The sequence below is a fragment of the Uloborus diversus genome, chromosome 6, assembly GCF_026930045.1.
Source record: "Uloborus diversus isolate 005 chromosome 6, Udiv.v.3.1, whole genome shotgun sequence".
Taxonomy (NCBI): Eukaryota; Metazoa; Arthropoda; class Arachnida; order Araneae; family Uloboridae; genus Uloborus; species Uloborus diversus.
In genome coordinates, this window is record NC_072736.1 from 123069060 (window position 1) to 123092347 (window position 23288).

At 34.2% G+C, this 23288-nt stretch overlaps 1 protein-coding gene and 2 non-coding genes across 3 annotated transcripts in view; all 3 read left to right on the forward strand.

Moving 5' to 3' along the window:
• Positions 1-23288, forward strand: part of LOC129224958 (39S ribosomal protein L21, mitochondrial-like) — a 79075-nt gene that overhangs the window by 9260 nt on the left and 46527 nt on the right. The window lies entirely within an intron of this gene.
• Positions 9994-10075, forward strand: Trnas-gcu (transfer RNA serine (anticodon GCU)). The gene has a single exon. It is a non-coding gene; the product is annotated as a tRNA-Ser (tRNA).
• On the forward strand, positions 19045-19126 carry Trnas-gcu (transfer RNA serine (anticodon GCU)). Its single transcript has one exon. It is a non-coding gene; the product is annotated as a tRNA-Ser (tRNA).

A 23288-nucleotide genomic window follows, 5' to 3' on the forward strand; every position in this document is an offset into this window, starting at 1 on the left:
GAAACAATATCAGTACTAGAATGCGTCATTTTGTGCTAGCTTCAATGCTTTAATCCTGTCTCACACGGATTCTACCACCTGTTTACATTAATCATTTCTGATACTGTTTCCATACCCTCTTCAATGCGGCAAAGATCTCAATTTTGTTGGCGGGCACCAGGTCTTGAACCACTTTCTTTAAATTTGTGGGTACCACTAATTCTTGATCGTATTAAAATTGGTAAAGTTGTTTGATCAGTTTAATACCGGAATTCCTCTTTCTGTTTAAAATCTGTAAGTTGATTTAGAGATGTGACACGGAGTAAAATCTTCCTGAAAGATAAAATGTGTCACTAAATGTGTAACTGCTGTGCCTCAGATGAAGTATCATGCAGTATTATTGATTAACAGAGGAGCTCACACATTGTTTTAATTTCAAATATATACAACTTCCCAATTCCAACAACCCTCATACACATACAAACCAAGAGGGATGTGTCAAAGTGGAGAGAACGACATTACACAAAATTTCTCATACGCTTTTCTTTCTGAACGAAACATCTTTTTTGTTCACAGATATTTCAAAAAAAAAAAAAAAAAAATCATCACTGAATATAATACTTTTTCAACCTTGTTGCCCCTGCTTGAGCTTCTCTTTGCTCCAGGAGAGTAGTGCACGTTTCTGCTTTATGTTGAACTTTGGTTTTACTTCGTAGATTCGCAATTAAAACTGCAGTTTATGCAACCGTCCAAGCGTAGTTAGCGTGGATAAGATAATTCTACATTCTGTCCAACACTTATGGACGTAAGAAGCATTTTTCAACAATTATTTTGGACAATTTACATTAATATGGGTTCATCTCTTCCGGTGTTACAATTTTTCTACCTCGTTTACTTCAGTTACATTTTAGTTGGTCAGTCCTATGTTCCTTTAAAATCTTACATACCATATACTGTAAAGCGTTCATTTGAATTGAGTTGGATAGTTTTCTTTTTTTCTAACTTTAAGAAATGATACAATATGTAACTTCATTTTCCCCCCCATATTTATCACTTTGACCACCCATTTTGAGCAATTAAAGGCTTTTAAAAGCGCATAAAATTATCCGGGCGCTAAGCTCCATACTTGTGACAAACTATAGGGTAACAGGTATATGCAAATATTTTCGTTATTTTTTTAAATTCACATTGAATGAATAGATTATTCTCCTTTTTTGAACCATAGAAAAAATTTATCTATTTTTCGAATGTGTTTATGATTCATAAATTGTTAAAATAATATCCGAAAAATTGTTTAAATTTATTTACCCATTCATGAATAACGAGTTTTAGTCTTTTCAATTTGCATGCGTTCATTTTTCCTGATTCAAGGACAAGTTTTGTTCAAACAATTCTGATATCCTACTATTTTGAATTTGGGTTGCATAACAAAATATATCATCGGATGACGCCACATGTGAAGACAGCCATCTTGAATTGGAGCACGTAGTTGTCTTTTCTGGTAAGATAAAGGACGTCTGGTGGTTTTCACTGTGGTTAATGTTATGGAAATAAGAATTGTTAGTTAAATGAAATAATCTGGAAATGCCCTGAAACTTTGTTCCAGTAACCTTAGCGACTTGTTTGCTTGTGACGTCAGCAGCGAAACTCAAAACATCTACTGAACGTCATTTAAGATTTTTTTTTTGAGAGAGAAAATAAGTCAAAATTAAGAAAAAAAAGTAACTCACTATTTGTTTTCGTCCATGCTCTTTCAGAGAAAATATTTTTTAAAAATGGGGGGAAAAAACAACCCAGTTAACTGCCCCCAGATTAACAACTACACATTCTTAAATTTCAAGTCACTATGGTGAAACAAATCGGACATAGCCCATATACTTAAAAGCAGCAATGCTCAATCTGCAACGCATGAGCTTTATGCGGCCCACCAAATTTTTTGATCCAGTCGAAAAAAAAAGGTAACATTAGCTTGCAGTGGGGTTGTTTGCTTCAGTCAAAAGTAGTACTTTTTGTGACTGACATTGATAGATAGAGAAAAAAAAACATGGACTCAGAAAATACTTTTATTTTCCCAACAGTTATTTTTTAATTAATTTTTTTAAATGACCGATTCTTCAAACAAGGCGTTGTCTTCACGACGTCACAAATGATGAACTATGGCACACCTTTCTACCGCATATCCACGTTATGATAATCAAGAAACGAATTACAATAGCGCTCTACGCTTGCTATCAACCATATCGTTGCCAATACACGTGAGTAAAGATGTGAATTAAATATTTTGGACCGTGAATGGCAACACTGAATGGCATTTCATCATTTGTGATGTCATCGGCAGAAGCGTTAAACGATAAAAGAGCACCGATTTAAGTAATTTCTTAAAAATATTAAACTTGAAGAAATTATTTAAAAAATGGCCAATGTTTTTAAGCATGCTCTTTCAGAAAAAAATACTTTTAAAATTTTGGAAACGACCCCATTGCTAATTTGCAAAACTTATGAGAAAAATACCTAATAAATATCAATCAATCACTGCTACAAATTTTTAAACTTTCATTTTCCGAAATTTCAAAACTGTAGGGCATCTTCTGCTTCTGTATTTCGGGGGAAAAAACTAACACCTGTTTCACCTTTTGAATTTTCCATCACGTACATTTCTAATCATCATAAACACGTCAAGCCCAACATCAGACATTAACAGGCTTATGCAAAAAGTTCCTCGGCAGGATTTTCATTTATTTTATGACATCCATAAATTGCGCACTTTCCTTTTTTCCCTTTTGACCTGCAGAAAATTTCTAGATTTAAAGGTGCTGTTTTATTGCTAATAAATTTTCTTTTGACAGGTTTCCAGGTAATATATTTTTTCGTCCCTGAGAAGTATTCCTCCGGGTGTTGTTGCATGTTTTCGCTGAAAATTATAGTACTATATTCATGTTTTGTTGCTACTGGAAACGTTGATTAAATCGAACTATTTTTAAAGCTACTAATACATCGCACTGCACCTAAGAAACAACATAAAGTGTAACTACTCTTGTTGCTTTGCCATCATATTTTTTTTTTTTTAAATGGTACATCCCACTTTCATCCTTTAACTTCCTCAGCCCGTGTTGAAATAGCACTGCTTCTAATGTAGATGAAGTTTCTTAAAGAAATTTTTGGATTGTTGAAAATTTTTCTTACCCATACGAAGTTCTAATTATTGATTTTGAACCTTAAGATCTGCATGGATGAGGATGCTGGTAGTAAAATTTCGACTAGCAATCAAGATTTCAGAAAAGAAAAACCGAAATGTTTAGAAGCAGTAGTGATCAGAAATTTTATTTATGCGCTGAAAGCACTTTTTTTTTTTTTTTTTAAATTAGAACATTGTGTCTCTTCCTTAGCTGAACCAAAATATTTTTTAGAAATCAAACTATTTTGATATGATGAACTTACCACTATATAACATAATTCATCGAAGATTTAACAATTCGTCTATTTTGATTATAAGGAGGAAATTAAACAACAGAAATTAGTAAATAATTTAGTTTTTTGTGGTAAACATTTTTAAATCACAAAACATTTTGTTATTCGTAACAGAAACGTAGGTTAAAAAAATCAAGAAAGCGTTAGTTTTTTAAAAGTTTCTATATATATTTAAGCCTGTTTTTTTGTGGTGCGGTTTATTTATTTATTTATTTTGAGGGGGAGGGGCGGTTTTTTTTTTTTTTTTTTTTTTTTGTGTGTGTTATAAGAAAATATCAACCAGATTGGGACTCAATCGGCGAAACTATTTATAAAATGAGCACGAGGTAGTATCTTCAAGTGATGACAGAGCCACCCCGATGGGAGGTCACTGTGACCTCCCAAAATTTCTTTATTTGGAAAATTTTGTCTGATCAGTCGGCAAAATTATCATTACTTGGTTTATTTTGATTTCGTTCAAAGGAGCAATTCCCAGTTATTTCGTAAGTTTTGGGGTGTTTTCTACGTGAGACTTATTTTATGCGGCCCTACCTTATGCATGAATTTTTTTTTTAAATGTGTTGCAAAAAAAAAAAAAAAAACAACTTTTTACTATCGTTCGAAACAACTTGTGAAGTTTCGAACGATTTTTTTTTATGTGATCCCTATCCACTGCATAAAAACAGTTTTGGTTGCACATTTACGTTCGCATAATAAAACTATACATAAAATTTGTAAATTTCGAATAAAGTTTTCTTACTATACTTATATTTAAATGAATCTTTAAACATTAATTTCTTTGGCATACAGTACATATATATTACATCAAAGATTACAATACAAGACGAGATATTTCAACCCCTTCAAAAAGTCATTCAAAAGTAGCTTCCAATCAGTCACTTTAGAATAATTGTATAATAAAATGAACTGGGGACAGTGTTTCAAACTTATTTTTAAAAATAAAACAGGACGAGGCTGATATTGCCAGCAGAGTGCAGGATTGGGCCATCGGCAGTTTCCTTTTGAAGTCAAACATAATAAAATAAAAAGTGGTGAACAATAATAACCCAGATGGTCCGAAATATTTTTGAGTGACTGTAGTTAATTATCGATTCAAAAGTTGAATACATGACAAAATATTTGGCTAACCGTCAGTAACGTGCAAAGAAGATTTTAATTACATAGTTTTTTACTCAGTCTTTGTCCGACATTTTTTTTTTACAATTATTTGAACTTCATTATTTTCACTTTTTCTCTAGTTTCATACTGAGGCTTGTTTAGAGCTCATCGCCATTTTTTTCATTAAATATCAGACATAGCGTTTGTCTCTGTACTCCAACTGCTTCTAATTTGCTTCATTTTCCTTTTTATCACTTCAGTTAACTTCAATATACCTTAATACTTTCACTTTCAACTCAAATGCTGTTGATTTTGATTAAGAACTTAGCTTCAACATGATTGGGCCATCAACAATTTCCTTTTGAAGCAAAATATGCTAAAAAAAATCAAGTGGTACGAAGTTATCCACATGGTTCAAAGCTAAACTAATTGACTGTTGTAATCATTTTAATTCATCTGCAGACTGATCTTTAATGTCCTTTCTTTTAAAGAACAACATCAACACAACAAGAATATCTTTTTTCAACTCCCCTTCCTCTTCTTTTAAGCGGAAAGATCCGTAAAAAAATAAATAAATGAATAAATAAAATAAAAATCGATAAATAAGTATTTTCATGCGTGCATGGTTATCACAAAGCTGATTTGCATATGTTTTTATCCCGCCATTGATTTTCAATTTACGGTAATATACGATAACTTATGCTTCTTCTTCTCCTATCCCTCATAACAAAGTTAAATGATAGCGTTGCGGTTTAACTTTTAAAATCAATCTCGTGAAAGAAAAATATATTTTCCGAAGGCTCTATTATAAAATGAGTACACTAAATGTATACTCTTCTTTTAAAACCGATTAAAACGTATTTTCTTTAAATAAACTAAACTTCTCAAAGTTCAAATTCAAGTTTTTATTAATTTATGAATTCATGAAAAATTGGATTGAACGCAACTGGAAATTGGACTCCAAAAACTGATTTCTTAGAATAGAATCTTTCATGTTACACGTCTGTGTCAGGTAAACGAAACGCATTAGTGTAAGATTATGATTTCGTAGGGGGAATATTACTTACTGGGATTGAGTGATGCTGGATAATACAACTCGACTATAGATGGGGAAAAAAAAAAAAAAAAACGAGCTGATGCATCACATGATTTCCTTTTACACCAATTTCATGTTATTTCCCCATTATTGCAATTTTAATGTGATTCAATAGTTAACTCTCTAAATATCACCAACAATGGCTTAACTGAAACCAGATTTTAAAAAAAAAATCACCAAATTTGTTGCCAAGTTGGCGACAAAATTTGGTGAACGAAAGACTGGGGATATATTGCCAAGTGTCCGCCAAATTATAACACCACTTGAGTTTGCATCGAAATTAAAACAGTACATTGAAATGAAAAAGCAACGCTACATATTATAATATACACGAGTATTATGCATATACATTACAATAAAATAATTATTGACAAAAAAACCAGCTGGGAAAATTAGGTGTTTCTTAATTTGTGACATTTTCTATGCTACGGCTAATGTTGAATTAGGGGTCATTGACCACCCTATTAAAATTTGAGTAAGCAGCTAAAACTTTTACAGCCATAATACTATTAATAAGTCTAAAACGAGCTGATGTGTGCATCACATGACTTCCTTTTACTCCAATTTAATGTCATTTCCCCATTACTGGCAATTTTAATGTGATTCAACAGTTTACTCTCCAAATAGCACCAACAGTGGCCAAATTAAAATCAGATTTGGGGGAAAAAATCGCCAAATTTGTAGCCAAGTTGGCGACAAAACTTGGCGACCAAAAGACTGGCGGTACATCGCCAATTGTCCGCCAAATTATAACACCACTTGAGTTTACATCGAAATTGACAATGATTTCCCCCCAAAAAAGGGCAAAAGACTCCTTTAGAAACTCTCGAATGCAACCAAAAGGGGAGGTGCACAACTAGACCCCACTAGGAGTCTGCGTACCAAATTTCAACTCTCTGACACATACCGCTCTTAAGTTACGTGACATACATACACGCATCCGCACATACATACATACATACGTACATACATACATACGTACATACAGACGACACGAGAAAACTCGTTGTAATTAACTCGGGAATCGTCAAAATGGATATTTTGCTTGTCTATACGTTCTTAGGTACTTATCCACGTGTGGTCGAGTCGAAAAAAGAAACTCAACATTCATTCGGGGGTGAGTAAAATGGAAATTAAGGTCGATTTTTGAGTGAAATTTTTTTCGCGAATACAATACTTCCTTTTTTGTAAAAGTAAGTAAAAATTAGGGGGTGTCCTGGACTCTAGCTAAAAAAGATTTTCGAACCACCCTATTTTACATACAATGCGCTAATAAACAGAACATTGCAAGTTTTGGACTTACGTCCGTCTGGTTATGATGTACAGAATTGCCACTCGAGTTAGCGACAAACTTGGTGACATATATAGCCGATACGGTCTCCAAACTTGGGAAGATACTGCCATTTTTGTCCCAATAAAGGACGAAATATCGCTAAGTCTCTCACCAAAGACAGTGAGCAGGGAGCTTAGCCGTCGAAGTACACTACCGATAACGGTGTACACTAGCCCGCCGAAGGTTTGTTATAGCTTGACCACGAAGAGAAGGCGGATGACCTTGAAGCGAAACCTCATTTTGTATCATTTGTAATAGGTAGAATCAACCAGAAAGCACCTAAAAGTGAGAGCCGTTTTCATTGATCCTATCTATCACAAAATAATTACAATCAATCTATTACAAACGATACAAATGATGCGTTTGCTTCAAGGTCAACCGCCTTCTCTTCGCGGTCAAGCTTTATCTTCACTAATAATAAAGCTGAAAGTCTGTCTGGATCTGTGACGAGCACAGCACCTAGACCGTTCGGCCGATTTTCATGAAATTTGGCACAAAGTTATTTTGTAGCATGGAGGTGTGCACCTCGAAGCGATTTTTCGAAAATTTGATTTTGTTTTTTTTTTTTTTTCTATTCCAATTTTAAGAAAATTTTAGCGAGAAGTTATCACAATATGGAAGAAAAAAATTACGAAATTATCATAGCGTGGAACCGTAACATTGGCGAGCAAATGAACTTAGCAAACTGGCGAGAAATCCGTCATCCATTATTTGTAAATGTACAGGCGAAACAAATGAACTTTTAATTTTCAACTACGGGCAAAGCCGTGCGGTACCACTAGTACATTATTAAAAACAATTTCATCAGAATCTGCCCGGTCGCAATAGGACTTATGTATTTTTAACTGTATCATTTATTAACATAAAAGTGTAAGTATGGTATTAAGCCTGGAGTGGCTTTTGGATTAGCAAGAACGTTAAAATTTAATAAGAATATATTATTGCTGAGTTTAATCTTGTCATAGAGCAATGTGACATTGCTCAAATTTTTAAACTCTTGCTTTAGATTTAGTGCCCTCTCTCCAATTTTTTTTTACCCTGGGCCCAGACCCGGATCTGCGTACCCGCAGACCCCGCAGTGCGAGAGAGGCCCACGTCACTAAGGGGCCCAATGGCCAAAGAAATTGCAGAAACAATTGAAGCAAGAAGTTCCGTCTAGAACTATACGAGCCTACTTTCCCGTATACCCATACTACTTTCTAGTGCCTGATCAATATTCTCAAAAATAGCTAAAATCGCAAATTGTTTCAAACATATTTTTGCTAATTTCTAGGAATAAAGTATTCCTCACACATCTAAAAAAATTAGATGCGTAATAAAAAAAAGAAAAGAAAAAGCAGCACCTATTAAACAAAGCAGCTAATACACTTTTTTCCCTTTAAAAAAAATCTTTAACAGCTTTCAAAACGAAAAAATAATAATTAAAATTAATAAGCTTATTAAAATAAATGCATCATATCCAAAAAAAAATCGTTTCTTTTCCCCTGTTGCCAAAAATAATTTTTTAAATGACTTAATGCACCCACCAAAATAAATAAAAACAATAAAATGTCCACTTAAAGAAATACTTTTCATTGTCAAAAAAAAAAAAAAAATCGTCTGCGCATATCGTTATGTAGAAACATAAATGACTTCGAGTTTATTCGCCGAAAACTGAATATACCTGAATTAAAACTTTAGCGTGAAAATGAAAACAAATCATATCAACAAAAATTATTTCACAGTGAAAACCATAGCTGCGGAGTCGGAGTCAATCTCATTGTGGGATAAAGGAGTCGGAGACGAATATCCAAGAGTCGGAGTCAGTCATTTGTCCTCCGTGTATAAATTTTTGCCAAAGCTACGAAGTCAAGAGTCGAAGTCGGGGAGTCGGAGTCCGATTAATTGTCGCGCACAGGATTCAGAGTCGGAGTCAGGTGCTTCTAAATTCTCGGAGTCGGAGTCTGGAGTTTGGCGTCAAGAGCTATTTCCAACAAAATTTGTTTGAAATAAATCCGCCTTCAAGTACGGAATCTACATTGACTTTCAGTTTCCCCGTAGGCGCTAATGTTAAGTTTTTTTTGAACTGTTCAAAATTGAACAAAAAATAGTTCAAATCAGAAAGTGAAATATGGGAATGAGGTGTCCTTGCCGAGATCTTTCGAACAAAAAAAAGTTTGTTCGAATCGGACTACTCATTCAAAAGTTATTAGGGGGGGGGGACAGACAGACAGACAGACCGACAGACATTTTTCCCCATCTCAATACCCTACTTTCCAATTTTAAATTTTTCGATACTTATTTAATTATTTTATTTATTTTTGATTTTTTTTTTTTTTGTTTTTTGTTTTTCACGATATTTTTAAGATGCATTAAGCCTTCTTGCATGCTTTTTTCTTCTTTTTCTGACTTTTACTGGGAAAGTAGGCTAAAAACTAGCCCTAAGGCTTATTCACGTTACAAATAAACACTGCTGGCCACTAGAAAGAGCCCAACAGACTTCGTTGCCAGGGAGGCCCAAAATTTATAGATCCGACCCTGCCTGAGCCTGTCTCGCATGTGCTCGTGACTGAATATGACTCTGCCTTTATGCGAAAACAATGAGCAAACCACCGTGGTATGAACAACTTCACTCAAATAACTTGATACTAAATTCAAGAATTTGAAAATTCATAAAGGGGTTCCTTGTTACCCCAAAACATGCATGCTACATTTTTTTTAACGATTTGTGTTATCACTACATCAGTTTGCACATCAATTCCTTGATTGACAGAACAATCGATAAGCACATTTTTAAAACTTTATTTAATGCGACAAATTCAAAGACATTTTGTTCCACCTAATTAAAACACAAATGAAATTAAGGAAGGAAAGCAACGCGACAGTAAAATACAGTATTTCATTTGTCTAAGTCTCATTCGTTTACAAAGTTATTACGAATTTTACCAATTCGCAGTTCAGGTTTCAGCTGGAACTTGAGCAAACAAAAACTCTTTCTTCTCTCAGAATTTTTATACATTAATAAACAGTTATCAGCAAGGACGAGGTGGCCGAGTGGTTAAGGCGATGGACTGCTAATCCATTGGGCTCTGCCCGCGTGGGTTCGAATCCCATCCTCGTCGATACATTTTTTCGAATCTCATCTTCGTTAAAGTATATATTTTGTTTTTTGCATCCAAAATTTTGTGACAAACGCAACCTCGAGTCAAATCATTAAATTTCAGTATTTTGTGTGACTTTCAACTACATTAAGCTATTCAACTTCCTTTTTAAAAACCACATTTAATATTTTTTTTTTTCAATTTTTTTTTCTTTTTTATGATGGGCCTACAGTTCATGTACAAAGCATCTAGCTCTATTCACTCAATGTGACAATTAAGTTCATATATTTTATGTCAAAGGAAAATATCCTTTACGTCTATATTGAAGAAAATCTCTACGTCTGCATTACAAATTGAAAACAAATTGTACTCAATTCTATGAATATCTCAGATTTTCTGCACTGCAAATTTCTCATACAAGATTCTTCCCAAGGTTTGTAATTAACTTAAAAATAATTTTTAAAATTCTGAAATTGAATGCGTTCTTTTCTTTTTCAGTATGAAATAATATCATAACCTTATATTTTAAAAAAATGTAAAAACACACTGAGGAAGTTTTTTTTTTGGCAGAAATTTATATTAAACAAACGGTTAACAAAATAGACTTTTAAATATGAAATATTGGAGGGGGGGGGGACACTCACAAATGCATTGCTCTCTTTCGAGGACTCTTCAATCGTTGGACAAAGTTCGTCATTAAGAATAGTTCTTTCCTTGCTGGGTCAGAAATTCATTCTCAAAAATTTCACGAAATTTTCATCAATTTGAAGAAAATTTTATACAGGAGTATTTACTACGAATCCATTTCGTCATATACGACGGAACTTCCATGATATATGAGAATTCAATTCCGAGTAGGGGGAGGAGTGAAAAACAAACGACGAAGACCGAGCATTAAATTAAGGTATTATATCCCCATACAATAATTCAAATTGGTTCAAAAAGAGAATTGATTAACAATCCGTGCGTAAGAAGAGTGCCGAAAAATGTAAATGTTGTCAATTTGTTCAGTGGATATAGCTTCCAAACACTGAAATAAGCGCCTTTTTTCATATCCATCAACATGGAATAAGACCAGATGGTCAAAGCAGCACTCGACTTTTTCTGTCTCAATCGTTTGAGCACATTTAATGAATTGGCATGCATTTTAGAAGCCAGTATCACAATAAAAGAAAAATAAAATACCATATAAAGTAATTCAGTTAACACAGCAGCTTTAAAAGCTAATCTGCTACTATTTTCCAACCGATTATTTGGCAAGTTCAAGAAGAACGCACCTGTAAGAAACTTGCAGTATAATGTCGCGATTGAAAATATTTCATCGGCTTCTTCAACAGTGCGACGAATTTCGCCAAAATTTCAAAGACTATCGCTTGCTTTTCCACCGGATTTACCGACATTATTAAATAAAATACTAAAACTTATGCTCAAAACTAAAAACAAAGTGCTAAATAACATGATTATACACTTGTTGCAAAGAATTATAATGCAGCGTAACATCAAAGGAGCCATGGACAAATCAACAGGTGACTCACCCAATGAATGTTCAAAAATGTTGGTGAATTGAAATGTATAGTGACGACTGTTTCCGACATCTAAGAAATCCCAAACACTTGTTATTATTAGAGCGATTTGTTAAGCACATATGGCAGCACAAGAGATAACTCATAGTCTTTTGACTTTTATGTAGTCGTTTGAGCTAATTAAAAGTTTAACAGAAGAAATACTTTTGAAAAGATTTGATATATGCTTAGTTTTCAGTACAAAAACAGATCTTATAGTTATAGCAACTAAACTTTCTTACCAAACAGTGGTCCAAAACTTAAATTCGCTTGTCCCGGCTGTAGATTTCAGTAAGACACATGATATCAAAAAGATTAAAATTGTTGAAATGTGGTTAATGCTGCCGAAGAGTTTTATGAACTTTCGTGAAAAACTCTTCCCAGTAGAAGGACTTATTTCAATGCCTTGTAAAGTAAAAAACCAAAGCAATGGTTTGCAGCCACTGTAAATGCCAGTTGTATTTAAATGAGTATTCATTGTTCTTAAATTTTGTTTCTGGTTAAATGGAATAATTATCATTGAGGCCAATCAATACATGACATTGTCGTTACAATTCTTTTGAAAATAATGCACACTTTCCATAGAACCAACACCACATACCAAAAATGATGAGAACATGAATGCACAGTTAAAATACAAAGTATTTTTGTTTGGAAAACAAAAGCTATAATAACTATGTTCTGTTTAACTCCAAAATATTCTTAAAATTCAAATGTAGCGTTGATTTACATTATCTTAACCTTACTAAGCACACATAACAGATTGTAGAAGTCAATTTTCTGTCATTTTAAAAAAGAGTTAGCGAAACGTGGTACAGTAAAACCTGTAAAAATGACCACCTTTGTAAGTTGACCACCTGTCCAAGTGGACCGCTTTCTTCAAGCACAGAATTAGATCTATATCATATAATTCAACCTCTTAAGTTGACCACCTGTTTAAGTTGACCACTAAAATAGTGCACCGCAAGTGGTCAACTTATACAGGTTTTACTGTATCAGTAAAGTAAATAGCAGAATTTAATTAAGTACATTTACGGGTTTTTACTTAAAAAAATAAGTAAAATGTACTTTCAAATAGATAAAACCTTCAAAATTATTCTTAAATAACGTAGGTTTGAAGATGCATTCAACAAAGCTTCGTGTTTGAGGTTTGCACTCGACAACGACGAACTGTAATCAAACGGGATGTATATATGTTTATTGTATTGATTAAAAAAAGTGCCGAATAACTGATACTTAATGCTTTCAGTTTTATTCAAAATGCAATAGGTCGGCCTCTCAAAATGTATTCGAACTTCTAAATTGAAACAATAATAAATTGATGAGGTCTATATTCAAAACATTATTCTCAAAAATGATAACACAACTAATGTTATTTTCTGCTTTTACTTCTAAACCCTTTTGTTAATTTCAATTTTTCTATAAAATTGAATCATAAAATGAGTAAAATATGAGTAAAATATACCTTTTTTTACATAACCCTTCTATTAATTTACAAAATTACATATTTAAAATTGAATCATGAAATGAGTAAAATATAAACTCGAGCTTTAACTAGATGCTTCATGAACTATGATATGCTACTAACTACATCAGAAAGGTTTTTTCAGACGAAATACTATCAAAAATTTATTTTGTGCTATTTTCTCCAATTCCTATGCAATTTCTAAATATTTTTCAATTCTTACTTAGGAACAAATTTAATATTTCAATGAATGACAACCAGACTAGTAAATATTTAATGGGAAATTAACTAGGTATGATTTCGAACGAACTACCGCTTAATACTTCTAAACTACAAATAAAATTATAGATGTAACTTTAGTGCTCTTTTCTTACGTGCATTATCTATGAAAAACAGAAAAAAAAATAGTTTCTGCGTAAAAAGTTTCACGATGAAACATGAAGCGTGTATTGTGAACAGAGGCAGGCAGGGGGGGGGGACACCTGTTGGCCCTGGCCCGATCCTGAAGGGGGCAGTGGCAGATCCACAGGGGTGCGATTGGGACGATCACCCCCCCCCCCCCAAAGGTTTGTAAATTCGAAACATTTCCGGGAAAAGGTCACCAAACTCTCCCCCTCCCAACACATTTCAAAAAGCGCCTACAACTATATTTTTACGACTTTACCAAAAATTTTCCAGTCCATTTCTTGTTGTGCATAACAGGTTTAATTTGAGGTACATAAAATAATTAAGTTTTATTGTTTATAGCAACTCTAATTTTTAAACCAGTGGGACTTTGTTCTGGTAGCCAGTTTTCGTTTGTATATTCTATTGAGCAGAAATTTCAACAATTATAAAATTTGCACCTAATGACTTGGTTTCGATATAACACTGTACATATTCCTTGGTTTACATTATTTCAAGGTCTTGTATAACACGGAACATGGTTTCGATACAACACGGTACTAATTGACATGATTTATGATTTGTGTGATATATACATATTATTCGAAATACAGAGATAGGAAAAAGACGAATATTACTATATTATAATTTCAAGATTTGTATGATTTGAGAAATAAAATATTAATCTTTTTTGTGCGGTGTTATAGCACCTTTTTCATTAATTTTGCACCGTCCAATAATAGGTAACTAAATAGACATACCTTCTGAATTCTTGCTCCGGTAAATCCTTTCTTGTAAATATCTGTGAACTAAATGACCGACATCGGAAAATCACATTCAGTTCAGCCTTATTTATTTACGGAAAAAACCTTAATTTTAAATCCTGTGTACACATGTTTTAACTTTATTTACGGGGCAACAATCTCCGTTGCTATACCAGTTAAGTCGCATGGTTTCTCTTTCTTTCTTTCTTTCACACACACAGATTGAGGTTTCTGCTATTCCACTAAGGAAGCTTATACCTCTATTAATCCACAATGTTTCCAGGATTTTGTTTTTTCAGGACAGTACAAAGACAACACAATAGATGGTAGTAGCATGGTTCTTAGAGAAAAAACTTCTTCTTCTTCTTCTTCTTTTGGGAATTTTGCTACACTTAACCTAAGTGGCTTTATCCCTAATGATCCAGGTATCGAGGACTGAAATTCTGAGGGCAGGCAAACTTAAATTAGACCAAAACACTGATGAAAGAACATAACATGAGAAACAGAACGAACGAAGGTGGCAAGCCACACAACAAGACAAAAGAAAACCAGGTCCCCAACTCGGGGATGGACTGGAGAAAGAAACAACGATGACCGATAAGAGAGCCAGCAGGCAAGAAAAGAACCGGGGGGGGGGGGAAATGAAATTTCAAAGATAAGACAGAAGGACAGAGGCACACAGCCGGCACAAGCCCGCAGTCTGTCTCTCTCTTTAGTATACTTGGAGCAATCCAGAATTGCATGATCAAGTGTCTCTGGAACTTTGCATCTTGAGCAGAGGGGGGAATTTTCCCGTCTGATCTGGAACAAGTTGTAATTTGTAAGAGTGGTGCGAGTCCTGGCCCTAGAGATTAAGACATCTTCATATCTACTGTTGGGCATCATCCAGATCTTGTCGTTGATATTGATAAGGTGGCTGAATCTTTTGGCATAGTGAGATGAGTTCCAGTTTTGGAGGGCTTTCATTTTGAAACTGTTTCTGAGATTTTGAATAATGTCTTCAGGGGACTTCCAGTGGAGGATAAGGTTTTCACGATGGCCCATGTTCGCTATTTTGTCCGCAATTTCATTGCATTGTATTCCTACATGCAAAAAAACTAGGGTCTGGTGGGGGAAAGTGGTCAATGGGGTAAAGTGGTCATTCGTGAAATAAATGGCTATAGCTTGGAAATGAATGTTTGAATGAATGTGAAAATTTTATTATAGAGTAGGGCAGTTAGAAACTACATTTTGAATACAAAATTTTACAACTGGCAAAATTTTATTTGATGAAAAAAAAATATTTTGTGTGAATATGAAAAGTTTTAAAATCTAAACACCTCTTTTAACTTCCTTGGGAAATTTTGTTTGCTAGAATTATGAACACATTGACTGCATAGGAAGCTTCCTACATGACTCAAGAACTCTTACTCATTAGCAGTTAGCTGAATCTCTTTTAAATAATTTTTTAGAACAATTTAAGTAAGATGGGGTAAAGTGGTCATAATACGAGGCTTAACTAATATTGTTCTTCTAATGCCACTTAATCGTTAAGTGTAAGGAAGATATAAGTTAAAATAGTAATTTCACTTAATATGTATTGTTTTTACAGTAAACGGGGTTGAATTTACGAGTATATGCATATGCATATACTCGTGTAGGGACGTATATAGATGTATTCACATAAATGCATCAATAAATACGTATATGAGTATCTGCAAGAATTTTAAATCTATACACATATACATTCGACTATACACGTACATACACGCTTATACTCGTATATGTATAAACACTTATATGCTCAGGTAGACACGAATATACGCGTATGTACTCGAGTATACACTTACATACAAGCATATGATATACAAGTAAACAGGGTGAGTTTAAACTTTTAGGCGAGTTATTAAATGTGTTAAATGGGAGGATAAGAAGCAAGAATCATGAGGAACATATGGTCACAAACACAATGCTGACGCGCTACATGCACGCAAAGCCAGAAACTAATGGATGCAAAACAGGTCACAAATTTATATATTACACAAAGAAAATTTAAGACAACATTTTAGGTTTCAAGAAAGTTTTAAAGCGATTGATGAAATTTGCGGCCTGCTGCTGTAATACATGTGCGTCGCAATCACAAAGCACTCTCTTGCAATAACGAGACTTTTGAAAAAGTTTCATCTGTCGCTGCACCTTTGTTGCGATGCTTGTATTAGAGCTACTACATGCCGTAACTTTTACCAACTGCTCTAAATATTTTTTTAAAACTAAAATGTTGGTTAAAATCATCTTTGTGTAACAAAATTGCGATTTGTTTGCATCCATCAGTTTTTGGCTTTATGTGCATGTAGCGTGTCAGCGAACGTAAGTTCCTTATAATTCTTTGCTTCTTATCCTCCCCTTTCACATTCCTTAGATTTTTGCCCAAAAGCTTTTGCTCATTCTGCAGGCACACATGTATATAAGTTTATATACTTGTGTATACATACATGTACTGGTGTATACACGTAAATGTAATTATATATGTCTATACAGGACATGATCGTGTTTGCAAGTACATACGTATATGCGAGTAGACACGTACAAACACGCACTAGATGTATCCACGAATTAACTCGTGTATACCCGTTTATGTGTGTATATACACTTATATAAGCATGTATACGTCTACTGTACACGTATATACTCAGGTATGCACGTATGTACTCGATATACTAGTACATACACGCATATGATATTCGTTTAGACGCGTATATACCCGTACGTACACATGACACGTATATACACGTGATACGTATATACTCGTGTAGACACGTATACACTCCAATAGGTAATCACATATACATGCTTATATACTCGTGTATACACACAAATGCTTGTGCATATACTTGTAACTATAAAAATAACCGAAATATACAAACAATAGGGTTGTTTAAAATGGTTCTGCATCTATTTTTAAATATGACCACTTTACCCCATGCTATGACCACTTTCCCCCACCCCATGGGGTAAAGTGGTCATAAATACAAAGGGAAAAGAAAGTGTTATAAAACTACTTAAATCAATATTTATTTTCCTAAAACTCAATGTACTGTGTTCTTTAATGATGCAATGTAAAATAAAAACAAAAAAAGTTTGAATGTTTAAAGAATTTATTGTATCTATTATTCACATAAGTTGAAAACCTATGATTTTATGACCACTTTACCCCACCAGACCCTAAAGAAGGTGGTAAAAACATTTATTTACTTAATTTCGTTGCCAAATGATAAAAGGCTAATTACGATCTGGATACCCGCCGTCTAGTGGCTAAAATTGGCGACCTCTTAAACACTGATGTTATTTCTAATTCTGTTAAAGACGCAAAATGAGATAGCAATAAACAGTCTAACGCTAACATAGTATGAACATCTTCCCTCAGATCATGTTACACGAGTGACGAGTGTTGTTATTAAAGCATCCGATCCTGTTTTTTCGTGTCAAAACTTGATGCATATGAATCAAGCTTGGTTGAATGCGACAACTTTGAACCTTTTTGCTCATGCGTGATTTTTTTCTCTTCTGTTATCAGTGTCAGTTGCTGGTGAACAGTTTGACTGGCATAAAGTGTAGTGTCATCGTTGGATTTTGTAATTTCAAGTAAAATAGTAAAACGACTGGAGCAGCGCTACTCTTTCAACGCTTTATGAGTTTGGAGAACAGTCAGAAGTAGCAAGGGGCTATATCAGGAGAATAAGGAGCCTATTGAACTACATGTCGGGCTTTTCGCCTAAAACATTGATTTCAAGTACGAAAAATATGCTGAGAAATCGTAACCGAAAGTGGTCTGCCTTTTTTGCATGGTTTTCACTTGGCTGTTGCCTATTTTCTAACAACATATGATGCAGTAGTGCTGCTCCAGTTATTGTTATTTTTAACAGAACAACTCTTGAAATAAAAAAGTTCAACAACAATAATTTTTACGCACTAACTCAGTCAAACTCTGTTTGCCATCAACAAACGCTATTGACAAACGGGAAAAAATTCACGCATGCGCACAATGGCTCAAGGTCAACTCATGCAACTACGCTTGATTTATATCCATCAATCCATCAGCTTTTCACAAAAAAAAAAAAGTAAATATAATAAAATAAGGTGCTTTTGTAAAAGCCCTAGAATATCCTGAAGCTCATTATTGACAAAGGGGTTTATTGTAACGTCGAAACATGTATGCATAATTTTTTACTATTTTTCCGACAAATGCGAGTACAGTAGTTTACATAAACTTAAATAAATGAATTACCAACGTTTTAATGTGTAATGTTGGTAATTCCAGGGGTGCCCACTCAGGGGGGCATCATGGCGCAGACTGCGCCATTAAATTTTCAGGGAGAGGGGGTTTGAGGGTACTCTTTTCTTTTTGGGGGGTTCTAGCTTTGAGGAGGTCTTTACGATATTAGAGATGTACGCCCTTGTTCTTGGGGAAGGGGGCAACCCTGGTAATTCATTCATTTAATTTTCAAGCACAAAGTTATGTATTCGTTAATTAGATTATTTATGGATTGCTTGATTTGCTGAAGAATTTAGAACAAAATAGATGGTTGATGTTAATAACTGTCGATGTTTTTAAACATTTTATTCTGCTAAATAAAATTTAAATCACAAAAAAGAAAGAAAAAATTAGAAAGAAAAGCAACACCGATATAAAAATCATAATATCTTTACTGAAATTCTCGTGTTCTTGCTACGGTTATTTACGTTAGATGTAACCCATGCATTGTTTCAGCTGGAACTCGAGCAAACACTCCTTTTCCTCTAAGAATTTTTATACATTAATAATCAGCCACGAGCAAGGACGAGGTGGCCGAGTGGTTAAGGCGATGGACTGCTAATCCATTGGGCTCTGCCCGCGTGGGTTCGAATCCCATCCTCGTCGTCCTGTTAACCCTTTTGTTCTCTTTATACGTTTTGTGTCAGATGCCACTCTCAGTATAGTTATTGCCACTTATAATAGCTGAAATGCTTCAGTATTTTTCTTCTTTGAACAATCCGATTGCTTCTTGTTCTCATTTGATTGTTTCGAATTCCTATGATTTTATTTTCCCGCCAGCACCCTCTGCCAACACCACCGTCACGTCGACCGGCCTCACGATGCTGCTCCTCTTGCGAAAACCGTCTCTAAGTTGCGTCCATATCCTACACACACACGCATACACACACACGCCTACACACACATACACACACTCATGCCTGCGCACAGACACAAACACACACTTCTACACACACACACTTCTACACACACACACACATACACACAATCATGCCTGCACACAGACACAAACACATATGCCTACATACACACACATGAACGCCTACACACACGCGCGCGTACACACACAGCACTGCATACACAACACGCACACACATGCATACATACACACACAAACACGCACCCACACACCCACACACATGCGCCTACACAAGCACACACGCGCATTCATACACACACACGCTCGTGATTGCGAAAAACATAATTTGAGTTCAAGATGCCAAAAATTCAAATTAATATAATTTTTTTTAAATAATTTTACTTTTTAATTCATTTGAGAATGGGCAACACTTAGCTTCATTTATTAAGCATCCAGCCCTTTTTACCTAAAGTGACACATAGGATCAATACAAACGCACACATGGACACCCAAAAATTATTCCAAAAAGACTGTCTTTCTCTGCATCACATATTCAAGTTGAATCATGTCTATTTCCGAAATATCACATATATTCAGCATTCCATTTTTTCTTCCTTTTACATATTAAAGGAAATATTGTAATTGCAAAAAGAAAATCAATAAAGATTCGACCTAAATTTCTAATTTTACTCACCCTCGAATAAATGTTGAGTGGTTTTGTCGGCCCGTCCACACGTGCATACATACCTAAGAACGGATGGACGACAGAAATATATACTTTTTGACGATTCCCGAAAAAATTATAACGAGTTTGCTTGTGACGTCGTGCGTATGTTTCGACGTATGTTTCACGCATAACCCAAAAGGGCTTTAGAAGGTTGAAATTTTGTATGTAGACTATGAGTAGGATCTTGTGCACCTGTGAAGTGAGCACCTTCCCTTTTGGTTGCATTCGAATGTTCCAAACGGAGTCTTTTGCATATTTGTGGGGCAAATCGGTGTTTTTTTTTTGTCGATTTAAGTAATGTTATGATTTGGCGATCACTTGGTGATGCATCGCCAACTGTTTGGTCACCAAGGTTTAGTCGACAACTTGGTGATATATCGCCATGTTGGCGAAAAAATCATTTTTCGAATCTGATTTCAATTTGTCACTGTTATCGATATTTAGCGAACAATCCATTGCATTACGTCAAAACTGTCGGTATTTAGAAAATGAAACTGTGTTTAACATTTTTCGCATCGGTTTGCGACAAACTATGGGTTGGAATTATTTAAAGTGCTTTCTTTCTTGCTATAAGGCACTATTGTAGTTTTGTTCTTTATACACGTTTCAAACAATTTTATGCATTTTAGATCACAGACGCTAATAAGAACATCATCTTTCTTTATATTTGAAAGTATAACTCTCTACGTTTACCATACTTTTATGCGTGTAGGAAAATGGTTAAAAAAGTAATTCTTTGAAAAAACTTGTTTTTAACACTCGTACATGAGTAGACGCACTGATTCTCTTTAGTTATCCAAAAAAACGATTATTTAATAGACGTAAAAGGCAGTAGTGTGGGATTCCCACCAGATTTTTGCTTTTGCAAAAGCGCCTATTCTACATCACAGGCTTTGATGTTTTAGCAAACACAACTTTCTTCTAAATATATTGCAAAATACAATCCTAAATTATAATAAAGTAAGAACAAGTTGCTTACCCGTTAGGCTTGTCTGCTAATGATTCTTCGCAATGGAATAAATAAATTCAGTGGGTGTTGATTATAATATGCACGAACAGAAATATTCCAACTATGGAAGACAGCACATGTATTTTAATAATCACACAAAACTATTTACATGTTTCTACATCCATATTTACAAAACTAACATATTTTTAACTGACTTCAAAAAGGAGGCGGTTATCAGTTCATACCGTATGTATGTTTTTTTTTGTTTGTCCACTCATAGCGTCTCACCTAGTGAACCGATTTTGATGATTCTTTTTTTAATGGATAGAGGATGGCTCAACTTAGGTTCCATTACTTTGTTTGACCATATTTGTTCTTTAGAAAAAAAGTTATGGGCAAAAAACAGTAAATTTCCCTATTAAATGATTAAAATGATATTGTAGCGAAGTTCGCACTTTTCATCCGTGGATAACGGTGGCTCAGTGGTAGAATTCTCGTCTCCCACACGAGCAACCCGGGTTCAAATCCCGACTAGGACCAAGTGAGTTTTACTAAAATTTCGTTTTTACTGTTTCCCGTATTTTCTCGAATGTTTTATTAATTTCTGTATCTTTTCAAGTCTGGAAAGTTCCAGCACTTTCTCAAGTTGTATATAAGGAGATGTAACGTTCATTCGTGGTTCTGAATAAAGATCTCGAGTGGAGACTAACGAGTATTCGCTTCATTTGGCTTTCACATTGTCTTCGCTATCTTCATCTACGCGACAATATGAAACTCATTGTTATAAAAGTTTGGTGCCATATAACTGTAACATTAATAGTAATTGTAATGATAATTTTGAATAAAGGCTTTTCTAAAGCAATACAGTGATATAGAGCCGCACTTCTTACTAGGTAACTTCTTACTTTTACTGAAATATCTACATTTACACTAAAAAGAATGAAATTAAAAAATTTTGAAAAAAAATAGAACCGACTTCAAAATTGCTCTAAAAAGTGAAAAATAATTTTATTCTTTAAACGCCATCGATAATACTTTTAAACATAATTTTTGAAGTTGGAGCAAAAACAAAACGTAACATCCAGTGTAACCATGCTTCGTTCATATTTTTTTCAGAAAACCATCCAAAGTTACGAACGAAATCTTTATATCGTTAGTCAAATATGTTGTCATCAATGCAAAAAGTGAAATCCATTGTAACCATGCTTCGTTCATATTTTTATCAAAAAATCATCCAAACTTAGGAACGAAACATTTATATCGTTACTCAAATATGCTGTCATCAATGCGTAATGCACTTGGTAGTGAAGAAACTGGACGTGGTTAAATTTATACTTGTAGTTGAGTTATGTTTGTGAATGATTTTATCGATCGTTTTGCGCCAACTTCAAAAATTATGTTTAAAAGTATTATCGATGGTGTTTAAAGAATAAAATTATTTTTCACTTTTTAGAGCAATTTTGAAGTCGGTTCTATTTTTTTTTCAAAATTTTTTTATTATCAAAACACTTCGCAACCGACGCTCGCAGTACGGTTTGTTATTGTTCCTAAAGTCTCTGCCTAAGAGAGTTCGTTTCCCTGAGTCCAATACGTGCCGCCGTCGTAAGGTGCATGAGATTAAAAGATCGAATTAAGGAAACAATGATAACAAATTAAAAAAATTATAGAGCAGTAAAATTATCAAAATTATCAATACTAAAACAATAAAAATGCAATGATTCATAGTTGAAAAATTACGTATAGACAGATGAACTTCAAAAGAATTCAGTCACTAAATGTCAGCATAGTCTTGCCTTGACATGTCAATTTCGGTCACATAGGCCTTCTTCGTTCAACGAAGACTATTTGAGTGGATGTTCTTCGTCAATGTATTTTCATTACATAAAGTGCAATTGGGACTATTATAAATGCTAATGTGATGCAGGTGTTTAGCAAGGCAATCGTGTCCAGTCTTCAAAGGAATTCTTACAACTGCAATAGATCTGGGATAATCAGAAATTTTAAGAATAGTCTCCTTCATTTCTTACTTTTTATTTCTTCATGAGATTTCGTGTTGTAATTTTTATTTGTGGTATTTTAATTATTCTTTTTGCTAATTTGAGTGGTACTTCGTGGTTATTTGATTGTAAAAGTTTTGTTCCCTTTATTCCAATTTATCGGCGCACTTGTCTTATTTTTTTTTCTTAAGTGTCCGGCAAGTGCAGTGTCATCTACTTATTCAGTATCTACTACT